The sequence below is a fragment of the Sus scrofa genome, chromosome 9 (assembly GCF_054392235.1).
Source record: "Sus scrofa isolate SSC_HxYL_T2T_F1_AM1 chromosome 9, Sscrofa_HxYL_maternal_Yorkshire_Landrace_v2.0, whole genome shotgun sequence".
Taxonomy (NCBI): domain Eukaryota; kingdom Metazoa; phylum Chordata; class Mammalia; order Artiodactyla; family Suidae; genus Sus; species Sus scrofa.
The window spans coordinates 114190241-114206329 of record NC_139391.1 but is presented as its reverse complement, the minus strand read 5'-3'; the positions used below and the strand labels follow the sequence as shown (position 1 = coordinate 114206329).

The 16089-nt window shown below is 40.9% G+C and overlaps 1 protein-coding gene across 43 annotated transcripts in view; it reads right to left on the bottom strand.

Moving 5' to 3' along the window:
- Window positions 1-15710, bottom strand: part of EZH2 (enhancer of zeste 2 polycomb repressive complex 2 subunit) — a 66010-nt gene extending 50300 nt beyond the window's left edge. For 12 of the 43 annotated variants that reach the window (XM_084974415.1, XM_084974416.1, XM_084974396.1 and 9 more), the window contains exon 1: window positions 15627-15708. The gene's annotated coding sequence lies outside the window, so the exon portion shown is untranslated. 43 annotated transcript variants of the gene reach the window in all.
- Window positions 15711-16089: the final 379 nt, after the last annotated feature.

Below are 16089 nucleotides of genomic sequence, written 5' to 3'. Positions count from 1 at the left end.
CTCAATCATGTAAGTGCGGCCTCAGAGACCACCATACCTGGGCAGCAGCAGAAGCCCTTTATGCGCAGTCCCAACTCATGGCACAGAATATTAAGATGCACACTCAGGATCAAGAGTTAAGAAAACTAATTTTTTCTTCTTTCATCAAGGACTTTCTCAAAACTGGCTTATGATTATGACTATTATTGCTTTCTATGGCCACAACTGCAGCACATGGAGGCTCCCAGGCTAGGGGTCCAATTAGACTACAGCTGCTGGCCTACGCCACAGCCACAGCCACAGCACGCAGGATCCCAGCCGCATCTGCAACATACACCACAGCACAGGGCTACACTGGATCCCTGATCCACTGAGCAAGACCAGGGATCGAACCCACATCCTCATGAATACTAGTTGGATTTGTTTCCGCTGAGCCACAACGGGAACTTCCTCTTTAAAAAAACAAACAAACAAACAAAAAACAAACAAACAAAAAAAACCTTCCAGGGCTAAGGTGCCAACAGTCCTTACCTACCAGTATTTTCCCACCATTTACGCAGGTGTCAACACAGTATTAAAAAAAAAAAAAAAGCCAGGGAGTTCCCATCATGGTGCAGCGGAAACGCATCTGACTAGGAACCATGAGGTTGCGGGTTCGATCGCTGGCCTCACCAGTGCGTTAAGGATCTGGCGTTGCTGTGAGCTATGGTGTAGGTCACAGACTCCGCTGGGATCCTGAGTTGCTGTGGCTGTGACAGAGGCTAGTGGCAACAGCTCTGATTAGACCCCTAGCCTGGAAACCTCCATATGCCAAGGTGTGCGGCCCTAAAAAGACAAAAAAAAAAAAAAAAAAAAAAAAAAAAAAAAAAAAAAAGCTAAATAATACTTTAAATTATTACAAAAAGTTTCAATCTCTCAGATCCCATGAGGCCCACAGATTGGGCTTGGAGAACAGCTGCCATACGGTATATCTAGACACCGTATCAATCAGAAAGCCCAATACCCTGCCTTTTCCCTTGCCTAGCAGAGAGCCTAAAACTGGCATATACTCAAACTATATATATTTCTAAAAGACATATTTCTAAGAATGAAAGCCTAGAGATTGCCATTCTTGCAACTAAAAGAAAAAGAGCAAATAAAAAAATCTATGCAAAGAATATTTAATCAAGGATACTTTGTTATAACTGTCAACTACACAATCCCAAAGAGTTTGCCATACATCTGTGCCAAATTAAGAGACTAATGTTAACAAAATGTGTTTTAAACAGATTGCATGTTTTCATCCATCTACCCTTCACCACTGTAACAATATACCATCTATGGTTACGGTCATTCTTCTGACCCTCCTGCTTACCTAACCCATCCTCCCTAACTCCTCATATACAGACTTCACCCTACCCCCATAAAAGAAAGATAAAATAAACATCTTGTTCCTTTTCCCTTCCTAGCATGCTTCTATTTTTTATTTAAAAAGGAGAAAAAGGAGTTCCCTTGTGGCACAGCAGGTTTTAAGGATCCAGTGTTGTCAATTCAGGGGCTCAGGTTGCTGCTGTTGCACAAGTTCGATCCCCGGCCCAGGAACTTTCACATCCTGCAGGAGCAGCCAAAAAAAGAACGAGAGAGGGAGAGGGAGAGAGAGAGGGAGAGGGAGAGGGAGAAGGAAGTGACAAAAATACAGAAGCTCACTACTGCTGGCCCCAAATATTCCACCCAAACGACTTGCAAAAATTCAAGTTAAAGAAACTTCTGAACTTCATTTTGAATGGCTCAGGAAAACCAGGAATACAAGAACTATCAACTAGTCAGTAAGAATTTATCAAACATTCTGCAAGTGCTAAATCCTGTGAGAGACACAAGTTTGTAAGACACAACAAGCGTCTCAGTGCCTACACTTTAGTGGATTACTTGTACATACAACTACAGATGAGAAAGTATTATGAACAGTATTTGTATTCAAGAAGTTAAGAAACAAATGTGCCAGTGATTAGTGACAAGGGAAAATAAAAAATACAGATCATATTTGTAGCCCTGGTTTAAGTAGTGCTAAAAAGGCAGAGCTGTGCTAAAAGGCACAGGAAAATTACAGTAATGTGGCAATCTGAGCTGAATGATAGAAAACATTAACTGGATTGCTTCAGTAAAAGTGAGTAGAATCTGCAATAATGTATTTTCCACAAAAATAAATGTAATTTTCCTCCCAGCAGAGAGTAAACTAAACTCTTCCTTCAATATGTTCAATATGGAATCTATAGGAATTCTCTGTTGGTGCAGTGGGTAAGAATCCAGCTTTGTCACTGCTGTGGTGTGGGTTCAATCCCCGGCCCAGGAACTTCTGCATGCTGCAGCAATGGCCAAAAGAAAAAAAAAAAAAAAAAAATGGCGTCTACAGACCAGCATTCCTGGGTTTATTCATAAGTTCTGTTCATAGACACATCTTAGAAACGGCAAGGGGAAAACTGATTTACTATAAAGGTTTTAAATAATTTGCTTGAACAAACAAAACAGATTAACTGACATCCCCAAAGTAGTTTTCTTTGAAAACTATACAAAACCTATTTTATAAGCTGAATCCTCTCATTTTGTTGGGTACTGAATCAGTTTACTGAGACACTGTTGGAGGGAAAATGGAACAAAAACTGATGCACCAGAAACCAAAACTATGATAGTACAACTCATCATAATTCAAGGCTGGGTCATGAGATAGTTATTTCTTCAACACTCCAGTTGATACAAACAAAAAGTATAGAAAAGTAAGTTAAGTCTAATGACAGTTGTTCTTCCTTCTAGCATGCCTACTTTAAATTTTACACATCAAATAAGCCAAGTAGAAATTTAATAACATATTTTTTAACAGAAACTCAATTTAGGTAAATACAAGGGATCTACCCATTATTCCAAGCAATAAGTTACCTAAGTGAGCATAAGAGGGGTGACAAGAATCTACTGTTCCCACAACCTGTCCTTGACAATGTATTCAGCAATGAAGGGCTGAAAATGCTTTTCACATAGCACAGGCCCCTAAGTGCAAACCAACAATTCTGTGCTCAACAGAATAGTGATCCATTCTCATACTCTAGGAAAGATAGGCTGGTTTTAGACTTAAAGGGAATGTATTTATGGAGTTCCTGTGTGGCTCAGGTTTGATCCTTGGCCTGAGAACTTCCACATACTGTGTGTGCGGCTAAAAAGAGAGAGAGACAGACAGACAGAAAAGGTATTTATGTTACAGCATCCTTCTACAGAGACTCTTCATGGGTAATTCTGCCAAGATATTATTGTTGCCTTAGACAATAACCTTTTATCTGAATCCCCAACCAAAACACAGTTCCTCTATATTCTGAAGACTGAAGCATAGAATGGACTTGGTCATTCAAACCGCTAGTCCCAAAGTATCTCTAGAAGTTCTCAGAATTTCCAGGCATCCTACAACCAAGTAACCCCTACCTGGTTGTTTCAGCACTGGAGTTTCATCTGCACCACAAGGGAGTAAAAATGCTTGCCAAGTGCCTTTTCTTTAGTTCATGGACAACAGAACTCCTCAGAGACCCTTCAAAAACTCGCTACTAAATTCTTTCCCCTAAACAGTATTAGTTTCAGGACAACATGGAAGTAAAGGAGGTAGGGGCAGTGAAGAGCTGTAAGTCTTTTCATGATCTTCCAACACTCAAGGTCTATCACAAATATATATTGCTGAGGTATTAGAAAAAATCAAACTCTTCAAGTATTATTTACACTCAATGATATTTTCAGTATTTGTTTTACCAAGTATACGGTCTGGAGAATGACTTTATTACTATAATATCACTTATCACAAATACTTAAGCCCTGAGAAAAAATATTTTTGAGTCTCCAAACACCTATGAAATGCTACAAAGAATTTGCCAACTAAAAGGAAGCCAGTTGTATAATCCCTGCAACTGTCTCTCTGAAATAACTAAGGTTTTTTAGGCAGGAAAACAAGACTTCAATCGCACTGCTTGCAGATGGGAAAAGAACAGGAGGGGCTAAAATGAGTGCCTAATATGTAGGGGTTTTAGACTCTCTGGGCCTAGAAAAGACATGAGTTTTTGTTCAGTACTCTAGATTCTAGAGTTGGAACAGAATGTCTCTGTCAAAGATAAGGAAAAGAGTACCTTACCCTTTATTTGAATAGCCCTAATGGGTTAATAAGATTGTGGTGTCCAATAAATAATTTGAGGAAAGTTTCCATTCTGGAAAACTGTAGAGTACAGCGAGCCATTTAGTTCTACGGTATTAGTGGATACCACGCAACGCCAGACAAATGATAAAGAACAACTACTTTATTTAACCACAAGAGTAAATTCTATAGGGAAAACTGTCAAACATTAAGTTTGAACTTATCAAAGCAGATCTGTATAAAGAGTAACTCTCTTAGAGTTTTCATTTACATTACACACAATCCACTTTACTTCTGATACTTTCAATCACCAAATGTGTGGAGGCTTTCCTCAAACCAAGCAATTATCTGAGACACCAGCTGGGTACCCTACAAGTCAACTCAAAGCTGACATTATCTACCTAGAGATAGAGATAGTTTTTGATTAGTTAACTTACTAGAGCAGTTCACTGAACTCAGGAAAACACTTTCCTTACTACATTACCAGTTTATTATAAAAGAGTATAACTCAGAAACAGCCAGATGGAAGAGGTGTGTAGGGCAGGGTGTGTGGGAAGGGGGAGGGGTTTTTGTGCTCTCTGGCACGTCATTTTTCCTGAATTTCCATGTGTCCACCAACCCATGAGCTACCTGAACCCTGTCCCTTTGAGTTTTTATGGAGGCTTCATAAGCAAAGTTGATTACATCTCTAGTCATTGGCGAACGAACTCTCTCTCCATGGGTTGGGGGTAGTGGCATCTCAAAGTTCCAATCCTTCAATCTCAAGGGTGGTTCCCTAGCAACCAGCTCCCATCCTTAGGTGCTTTCTAAAGTCATCTCTTACTACATTAAACATAGGTATGGCTAAAAGGGGTTGGTTACAAATATCAAAGGACATCCTTATCATTCTTATCACTTACATTCCAAGGGTTTTAGGAGCTCTGAGCCAGAAACAGGACAAAGACCAATGTAAACTTATTATAAATCACAATATTCTATTTTGATTGTTTACAAAGCTAGTTTAGTCAGATACATCATAGTCCTAAAAGGATTTTAGGTGCCATTATGTCTATTATGCAGAAGCAAAAAAGCAAAAAAATAGGCTGTAATCAGCATTAGGTGTTTTATGAATGGATAAACTGGTAAAACAATTTGGGAGAAATGCATGTAACAGTTAAGTGCCAGCTAGGGAGCATCACTATTACCTGTGAAGCTAATGTGAACTTAAGTTCGGTATTTCTCAAACTCTCCAGAGAAATAGATCTAAGTGGTTAACAGAAACCAAGCACCTAGCATCTCAGTATTTGAACTAAGAAGGACCCTAGAAGCAGCAAAAGCCTATTCTCTAAGGGACCACTGTCCTGATAGTGTGAATTTAGGCAAGTTACTTACCTTCACCAAGTCCCTATTTCTTCATCTGCGGAACAGAGATGCACATACTCTCTTTGGAAGGCACACGTAGACCCTCAGTAATCATAACCTGCTCCATTTATTTATCTTGGTCACCACGAAGTGGATCTACAAAAGCTACTTGCTAAGGAAATACAACCAGGTGAATAGCAGAGCTTAGCCTAGAACCTGTGTCCTTTGCATAATATCCAGATGCTGGTGCAGTCACCCTCCAAAATATTTTCTTTACAACTAACTTGAGCTCTGTAGACGAATATTTCAAGCAGACAAATATTCTCCAAAGAGGCAAAATTACTTACGGGGCAAGTAGGACAACATCTTCCTCCACTAAGCCTATTCAAGCAATATTTCTGCCACTTAAAATTCCTTACTGATTACTCTAGAAGGGCATTTCCCAACCTTTTCTGACAAATAAATACTTTGCATGGTAATATATCTCATAGTACCCATTAGGGATTTTAAAAATAATTTTGCAAATTTTGATTGCACTATTTTTTTTTTTTTGCTTGCACTAATAATTTGAATTTTGAAACATTTAGATTCAAATTTTATACATTTTATAAAAATTTATAAAGATTTTCTACCTAATAATATGACAGATCATTACCAATAGTTGCTAACTCATATAACAAAAGGCTAGAATGATAGGTTCCCAGGAAGATGGAGACAGACCCTTATCTCCCAAATGTGACTGTTGACCTGGAGACCTGCTCTGGACGTGGGTATGGCCCAGCACAAGATCTACACCCTTTCCCGGAATGTGGAGCATAGATTAACCACCTACAAGGATTAACTGCTCTCTGTCCCGGGACTGACTACCTACCCCTCCCCAGACCTCCCCTCCCCCTTCCTGCCACAAGTTTCCGCCACCACCTCCAGCCACGGAGTCCCATCACAGATCCTTTATAAGCTCAGCACCTCCTCACAGTGAGAGCTGGCGCCATCTTGAGCTCAGACCGTGCCCCTCTGATGACTTAATAAATCTCTTGCTTTACCAACTAGGCCTTGCACATTCCTCCCTCATCAAACCTAACCTTTATACTGTTATAAGATTATGAAGTTCATCTTAGTTTTTTATAATATTCCAAAGACAGGTAATTATTTTCTCATTTAACAAATATGTTTTTTAAATAATTAAAGTACATGACTTTCAACAAATTTCAGAAGTAAAATGTTTGACTTACAGGCTACATGTATATTAGGTACAGGGCAGGTTTATTTAGTTATTTAGTTATTTAGTTAGTCCTATATGTAAGCACATTCTATAAATAGAATACAGTGAAATTTCATTATAGGCTATGACATCAAAAACATACAAAGCTGCTTTAATGATGATTAGAATTCTTATACTGTTTAAAGAAAATCAACTAGTTTTCTTAAATTTCTGTGTTTCGCTTACAAAATCACTTCTCAGATGGTCTTTAGTATCAAAAATCAAGGTACTAAAATGGATAAAATAGTCATGTTTTCTTCTTGATGCTTTTAACTTATTAGAAACATCCTGACATGTTGTTTATGAATTTAGTTCACATCAATGCAACCAAGGGATAAAAATGATCCCGAGATAAATTTGCAGAATCATTATTTTATTTTCCCCACTTTTTAAAATATTGTTGATTAAAGCTTCCTGACTTTAATCAACAATATTAGGAAAATAAGTTAAAATTTTATAACAGTACCTGATAGGAGGCAGCAAAATTCACTGGGTGATACACAGCACAGCTGTACAAAACTCACTTCAGATAGACCCTTAAAGGCTCTGCTTTAAAGGGTAGGGGTGCTATTTAAACAATTATTTACAGAGTTGTTGCTAAAGAAAAGAGCCTCAAGTTTCTGGGGCTCTGGTCCTAAATCAACTTCACAAAATTTTATTTCTATCTACTATATACAAAATCCTTTCTAACCTCTACCATGTAGACGAGTAGACTAGAGCTTAAAGTGAAGGGGAGAAGGAGAGAAACTGTCTAGTTTGGTTAGGAGAGGGGGATGGGGTGTTCTGAGCCAAACAGGCTAAACAGCCCCTTGAGATGCTAAAGCAGTACAGAAGACATTCCAGAAAGAAGACAGAACGCAGACTCTCCATGTCCCATTTCCTGGAGACAAGGAAAAAGACCAGTTGAACTCACCAGAGGAAAAGTATAAGAAAACCATCAGAGATGAGGGCAGCTGAAAGAGTGTGGGCTGTTCCATAGACAGCCTGGAATATCAACCTCAGGAGTTTCTTGCTGCAACAACAACCTGGCCAAGGAGAGAAATCACCCCGCAGAAGCCCAAATGATTGCTTTTTTGTTTTCTTATTAAACAGGGAAAAGGTGGGATTGTGTGTTACCCGTATACCGAAGAAAAACTAAAATTTATTGTAGGAATAATGGAGGTGTTGAGCAAAAGAAAGAACTGATACTTCGCAGAAATAAAATAGTACACAGAAATCAAGTATATGTACTCTGAAAAGCCGTCTGTTTATCTAACAAAAAACTTATCAAAATAGTTAGACCAAGCTAATTATTGACAGATGTAGCTTGGCAATCTCATCATCATTTCTACATTACCAGATTCTAAGACCAAAGTCAATTTTAATATCCCTATTTATCCTCTTAAGAAAAATACATAAGAAAAATGTTACCTCACTACTAAATGGAAAGGTCCAAATTTACCAAAAATGAAATTTAAAGAATTACTAAACATTATCACTTTCAAAACTAGCTAGCTTAATTAAAAAATTTCCAAAGTTCCCTTGTGGCTCAGCGGGTGAGGGATCCAGTGTTGTCACTGCTATGGTTCGGGTTCCATCCCTACCCCAGGAACTTCCACATGCCCGGGGTATGCCTCCTCCCCCAAAAAACTCCCCCATGCCACACACATCTAATACCATCTATATAAGTATCTTTTTCATGTCCATGTTTCTGCAAACACAAAACATTCTGAATGACTTGAAGGTTAAGAACAAAGTTGTTTTCACACACAAACAAATTTTTTAATGGCTGAACCCACAGTATATGGGCCAGGGATTGAATCCAAACCACGCCTTCGACAATCCTAGATACTTTAACCCACTGTGCCCAGTGGCAATCAAACCCGAACCTCCAATCACCCGAGCTGCTGCAGTCAGATTCTTAACCCACTTAAGAGAGTGGGAACTCCTGTTTTCACACAATTTAACTGAATTTAAACGATTATGCTTCTAGTATTATTAATCTATATATTGTCAAAAATACACAAAATTAAAATAGAAAATTAGGAGAAAACATCTGTAATACATACATCTGATAAAGCATACATTCCCAGAATATATAGAGACCTTTTACAACTCAATGAGCCAAACACTCCAGTTTTTTAAATGGGCAAAAGGCTTGACCAAAAAAAGTATACGAATGGCCAATAAGCACATGAAAAGATGTTTAACATCACTGACCACTTGGGAAATGCATATTAAAACCACAAGAGGAGTTCCCGTCGTGGCGCACTGGTTAACGAATCCGACTAGGGACCATGAGGTTGCGGGTTCGGTCCCTGCCCTTGCTCAGTGGGTTAACGATCCGGCGTTGCCGTGAGCTGTGGTATAGGTTGCAGACGCGGCTCAGATCCCGCGTTGCTGTGGCTCTGGCGTAGGCTGGCAGCTACAGCTCCGATTCGACCCCTAGCCTGGGAACCTCCATATGCCGCGGGAGCGGCCCAAAGAAATAGCAAAAAGACAAAAAAAAAAAAAAAAAAAACCAAAAAAACCACAAAATACTCAGCCCTCTTGGATGCCACTGACTTAAAGCAACATGGGACGAAGCCTCAGCAAGGACCGGAGAACCACAGCCCCCCACAATGACAACACAAACCCTACTCCACTCAAAATGGCACAACTGCTTGGGGAAATGGTACGGCAGTTTCTCATAAAGTTAAATCAATATTTACCACATGACCCAGCAGTCCAACAACAAAGTATTTAGCCAAGAGAAAGTAAAAGATACATCCACAAAAGGCTTGCCCAAATGGTCACATAGGCTTTACTAATAAGAGCCAAAACGGAAAATAGCCCATGTATCCATCAGCAGGTAAATGAAGAAAACATAGCATGTTACTGAGAAATAAAGAAAAACTACTCAAACAAGCAACAACAAAGATAAACCTTAAAAACATATTGGATCAAATAAGCCAGTCACTAGAGTATAGCCTGTGTATTTCATTCATAATTCTCGCACAAGAGAAATCTGATGGGCAGTTGAGAGGGAATGACTGCAAAGGAACAACAGAACTCTGAAATGACAGCAAGGTTATGTTTTGATTGGGGTGATGGTTGGCTACACAGGTGTTTACATTTGTCAAAATGCTTCAAACTGTAACCTTCGAATGTGTGCATTTTAATGTTTATAAATTACAATTCAATTAAGTTGATTTTTTACACTAAAAAATGGATACCTCTCTAGAAAGCAATTTTACAACATCTATTAAAACTTGAAATGTGCATAATCTTGAACCAGCAACTCTCCCTATAGAAGCTGTCAAGCAAACATTCAAAGATACATAAAGATGTTGCCTCCTCTGGGGGAGAGAGCACCAGGCCCACCATAGATGACTAGTTTACTGCTTGACAATACCCTGATTTCTATATGTTATGCTTAGAGCAGAGGGCGGCACACTTCTGTAAAGGGCCACACGGTTAAGTACTTTAGCTTGGCAGGTCACATCCAGTCACCTTGCATATTCTGGGGGTGGGGTGGGGGTGTTGTTTCACTACTCTTTAAGAAATGCTAAAATCATTGGTAGCTCAGGGGCCTTACAAAAACAAAAACAGACACATACCCAAGCTGAGAAATCGGGGCTTTGAAGCCCAAATTCAAACCCTTATGCTACCATTAACTCGTTACCTAATTTTTCCAACTCTTGTTATTACAGTATACATACAAAATAAAAGCACTTAAACAGTGTCAACCAAATACACAAGAAATATCAGCTTTGTAAGATGGAACGATCTCTATATTGACCTTAAAACAAGTGCTATAACAAAATAACTTGATCCTACTTTGTAGGATAGATGTATAAATACATATTCACATGAATACACTAGAAAGTTTGGGAAGAATATACACCAAGCTGCTAAGAGGAGGACTTGAGATTACAAGGATCAATCAAGAAAGGTTTCACTTTATAAAAGTCTAAAGTGTTTCAGTATTTTGAAATGAACACATCTGTTTTTAATCAATTGACAATCTAAGTAAACAAAAATAGATAAAAGCATGCATGGCACCATTTTTCTTTACATACAGGTTCTAAGCACATATTTAAAATTGCAAAGTGTTTAGTTCCATTAATGAGAAAGTACATCAACTCTAAAAAGTACTGGCACAATAACTAAAAATCACTTATCAAACATTTTATGCCAGGTGTGGTTTTAAGGGTTTCACATGCATTAATTCATTTAATCCTCTCAACAACCTTATGGAATGAATACCTCTCATTATGATCACCAATTTACAAACAGGGAACTCAGACATCAAAGACAACGTGCCCAGCACAGGAACTGGAACCCAAGCAACTTGACTCCAAAGATCTCACTCTTAAAACTCTATTGTACTCCCTCCAGAGTGCACACTATTACAACTATGGCTGAAAAGAAATCCACAAAGACATTTTTTAGCTGTCAAAGGCATCAGATCCCATAAAACCACAATTACCTACTTTTAAAGAATGCTTTCTGATTGATTCAAATAAACTCACTCTTCTTAGAACTGATATGTGTCTTCAATTATCCGGGAGACCAGGAGGTTTAACATGGAGCCAAATAGAATCTCAGTTTGGATCCTGACTGCAAATTCCTAGCTGGATAGTCCTGGGAAAACTCTTAATCCTCTACAGCAAAGTTTCCCTATCTGTAAAGATCTGTAGAGTGTGGCTGTCGATAAAGGTTTAACTGCAAAATATATATATAAGACAAAATTTACCATTTTAACCATTTTTAAACATATAATTCAGTGGCATTAAACACATTCAAAGTGCTGTACAGCCGTCACCACCTTCCATCCACCTTCCATGTTTACAGCTTTTTCAACTTCCCCAAAAAACTCTGTCCCAATTAAACACTAGCCTACCATGCCCCCCTCCCCTGGGGCCATGGTAACCTCTACCCTACTTTTTGTTTGTAAATTTGCCTATTCTAGGTATCTCCCATAAATGGAATCACACAATTTTTTTCCTCTAGTGTCTGGCTTATTTTGCTTAGCATAACATTTTCAAGTTTCACCCATGTTATACTATGTGTCAGGATATCATTCCTTCAATAGCTAAATATTCCATTGTATGTATAAAACCACATTTTGTTTATCCAAACATCTACTGATGGACCCGAGACGGTTTTTACAAGAACTAAAAACAAAGCATCTGATCTGAATATTACCACAGTAAAAAACAAACGAATGAATACAGCATCTGGGAAATAGTAGGCACTTTATTTAACATTACTGTCTTTTTTCACTTCGTTTTTGTCATATTCTTGCACCAAGTAGTGGTGCAGCAGCAAGATATAAAACAGTGCAATCATCTTACAAGCCAGCTATGTCTTTTGAGATATTATTGGATTTGCAAATCTACATTGATCATATCATTTTAAAAGAAAGATAGAGCATTCCAATAAATGATCTGTAATTACACTGGCAGCACTTCCTTCAGTTTTAGCTTCAAAACCTACCTCACGTTGTTCAAATAAAGAACTCATTAATTGTAACTAGACACCTTTTGATTAAAAGATGTACTCTCACCTTATATTTCTGCACAACCATCATCAATTTCAACATCAAACAAATTAAGCAGATAACTATACACTAGGTATCCAGATGATCCATCACGCTTCTCCCTAGCTACCTGAAATACCAAACATGAAAACCAACAGCTGCTTTTAAGGGATATTCAACTTCCAACATCTTAAAACTATTTACAACTAGGAGAAATCTTGGAATTTGTTCACCTTGACAATTATTTTTCTTTGTAAACATTGCCTCCCCAAAGGTGAGAAAAACACCTTCCAAAGTTCTTCATCACATAAATATGAACATATTCTGTCTGCTTTGCAAGTTCCTTTTTCAACTTATTTTCCTACATTTTTCAGACTTCTTTCATTCATTCAACGATTAACCCCTACTCTCTAGCAACTACTAGGTATAGAAAGAAAAGACAGAGTCTCTGCCTCAAAGCACTTTAGAGTATAGTGAAAGGAGCCCAATGCACAAGCAAATGATTGCAATGCAACTGGATATATGCTACAATAAAAGTATGAACAAAGCCCTTGCAGACACCTGTGCCTGAGACTCAAGGAAGGCCTCTAACAGGTGAAGCTTCCTCTGAACTTAATGAGCTGTCTCCACTCCTGCTCTCCTCCAAACTGAAGATTTCACCTGCCCATATAGAATCCTTCATAATTCACAGAAAATGTTTTCTTCACGGACAAAAAGACTTCAAGACAAATCCACTGGTCATTTCTAATTAACCCCAGAATGCATGAGATCAGAGGATTTTTTTATTGCTGTTGATTTTTTAAAAAATCAACTTTCTTAATTACCACTTTTTAGGCCAAGATGGAAACTAATTCGTTCTCCTTAAGCATGCCAGCTCAAAGGATGGAAGATATCCTAGAAAGCCTCAGTGTAACCTGGGGAAATCTGCCTAAAAATTTTAAGTGGCCAACACAAAGACAATCACCTATATGTATGTGTGCAAGGCAAAGCTGATATCAAAGTATTACAGCTTTTTTGTGTGCCTAACTTCACTAAATCAACAAGTGTGGTTTTTTTAATCACTGCTACTTAAATACATTTTCAAATCAAATAAAAAATTAAAAACCAATTCCCCCAAAAAAACTTAAAAATAAATCTTGTGGCAACTACAAAGACAGTAATTGCCAAATATAGTGTACACAAACAAGTAAGGAAAAACTGCAATTTCTTATCCTAAAAGATCCAAATATCTACCAAAATCTCCCTAACTAGCTCATCTTATAACAAGAGGCCAGATTATCAGGAGGACTTTTTAATAGATAATTACTAGCAACTAATACAGTAAACAATACTTAGGACAGCACCTGGAATGTCTGTTCAGCGGTGTCTAACACTGCAAAATATGTAATAAAGACTTTTACACTGCATTTCTTTGTCTCCATATTTATGAAACCGTAAGATGGTAGGGTGAACATTAGATCATCAGATAGAACAATGCAAATCGGTGCTATGTTCCTAAATTCCTCTTCTTTGAAGATATTCCCCTGCCACAAAGACTAGAATTTAAGATGCCATTTTCCTAAGTGTTTTCAAGAACTTAAGCATTAAATTCCCAAATACACCACCACAAAGAGAGAACGGATTCTTTATATCCAGGACTAGAACCCTACCTACTCCTAACTTTAGGTAATATGAAAAGGAAATTAAAATAGGTCATAAATACTTTCATTTTCTTGAAATAAAATTATCAATAAACTTGTTAGGATTACACACTTGTTCTACATTTTATTTCCAAACATAAAATAGTTGCTAACGGTGATGAATGAAGAGTAGCGGAAAATAAACTCCAAACCCCCTAGCTCCCTGGTGGTCTAATGGTTAGGATCCCACACGCTCTTAAAATCCCTTAGAAGTATAGCCTACATTCAACTGTATCAGCATTAGTGTTTTTTAAAGATTTTCTTAAATGGTGTTTTATGTGACATTAAAAAGCCACAAAATTAATCCGATAAATGACCTTTAAAACCCAGAAAGTAAACCTTGAAGTAAAATATTTTTAAATACCAAAGACATATCTTTGTTTCCAAATGAACTTAAATTTTACAGATCCTGTGTGACAAACAAAGGAAGTTTAGCTTAACTGTGGACAGCACACGTTCAATTTCTTAGGCAACAAACATTTCTGTAGTCAGTCTTTTCTGACTCAACAAAGCTATTGTTCACGGAAAACAAGACCAATTAATGACGAATTGCTAACCAGACCACCTAAACACACATTTGTCATAAACATTTTGCTTGATCAATTCTTTCTACCATCGCATCCTCATTCAATCCCTGGGGATTTGGAGAATAATCTCTTACTAAATGACAGTTGATTTCGTTAGCACCTGTCGCCAGTCTCAGATGTATCACATAAGTTGGCCGAAAGAGCATGTAATTTTTTTAAAAAAATATGATTCTTTAGAAAGCGGGAACTCAGCAGGCGTGAGTTCACCAAGTTTTCATTTCAAAATATCATGCTTCTCGATTCCTCCAATTTTCAAAAAGGGACCTGATGGCACCGACTTTTTTTGGGGGGGTGGACAATGACGCGGAAACTCGACGAAAAGCCCTCCGAAACGAACAAAACCGAGCGGGGGGAGAACGGCTCGACCCTTCCTCAAACTTAACAGAAAGCCAGCCGAGGGGGTAAAGGCGGCCGGGACCGCCTCGTCAGAGCGGGTGGAGACGAGGGGTTCGGGGGTGCTTTCCGGGGAAATGTCAGACCCGCAGCCGCTCCGAGTTCGGTTCCCAGCGCCGCCCCGGCCCCCTCGGCCCCGGCCGAGCCTGCGCGCTCGCGGGGAGGGGGCGTGGGGCCCAGCCCGCCCCCTGCGCCGCGGCCCGCGCTCCCCACGCCCCTCTCCCGCCCGCTGTCAGGCCCGGGTGTCACTGCCCCTTCCCCGCGCCGAGCTCCCCCGAGACACAGTCCGTCCTTTGTCTGAGTGTGCACTCGGTGCCGAGGTCCCACCAACTTGTGTGCGTCCCGTCCCACCCGGGCGCTCCCGCCGCGACGCTCCACACAAAGGAGACAGGGGCTCGGGCGGCCGGCCCGCCCCGAGCACCGGAGCGCCCCCAGCCCAGCCGCCGCGCCTCCCGAAGGGCGGGCGCGCGAGAAGACCCCTCGGCTCGCCCCCCAGGGCGCCCGCCCGGGGTCCCGCCTTAGGTCGCCAGGTGCGGCGCTGCCCGCCCCCGCGGTCGCGCGGGCCAGCCCAAAGCCACGGCCCCTTCCGAGGGGTCTCCTCTCACCCCTCCAGCCAAAGCGGCGCCCCGGGAAAGCCCGCTCTGGGCGATACCCGGAGGGGTGGCGGGGATATCCCGGCGCCGCCGCCGCCCCTCACCGAGCTTCGGAGCCCCGCTGGCCGGCCGGCCCGACAGCGGCACGCTACCTGAGCCCCGCGCCCCAGCCCGCTCCGCTCCCGCGCGCCGCTCCCGCGCGCCACCACCGCCGCCGGGCTTCCACCGCCTTCTGCGTCCCAGTGGGTGTCGGACGCTCCCGGACCAAGCGCCAAACCCGGCAGCCCAATCGCCATCGCTTTTATTTGGCCCCCCCTGTCCAACTAAGCGCCGCCCCGATTGGCGGGCCGCGAGGCGGGCTCCCGTCCAATCACAAGGCCCGCCGGGCTCCGTGGCGGCGAGCCAGCCCCACGCAGAGGAGCCCGCGGGACTCAGCCGGGCCGGGCCGGCGGCGCGTGCGCGCGAGCGGGCGGGCGCTGAGGGACGCGGCCGCCGAGTGGAAGCGCTGCGCCGTCTCTTTGTTCTTTCGCCGAACGCACGGCGCCTCTCAGGAAGGCGGTGGGTCGGCTGGCTGGGACGATGGGGCCTCTGCAGCCCGAATCCCGGGCCGCGGGC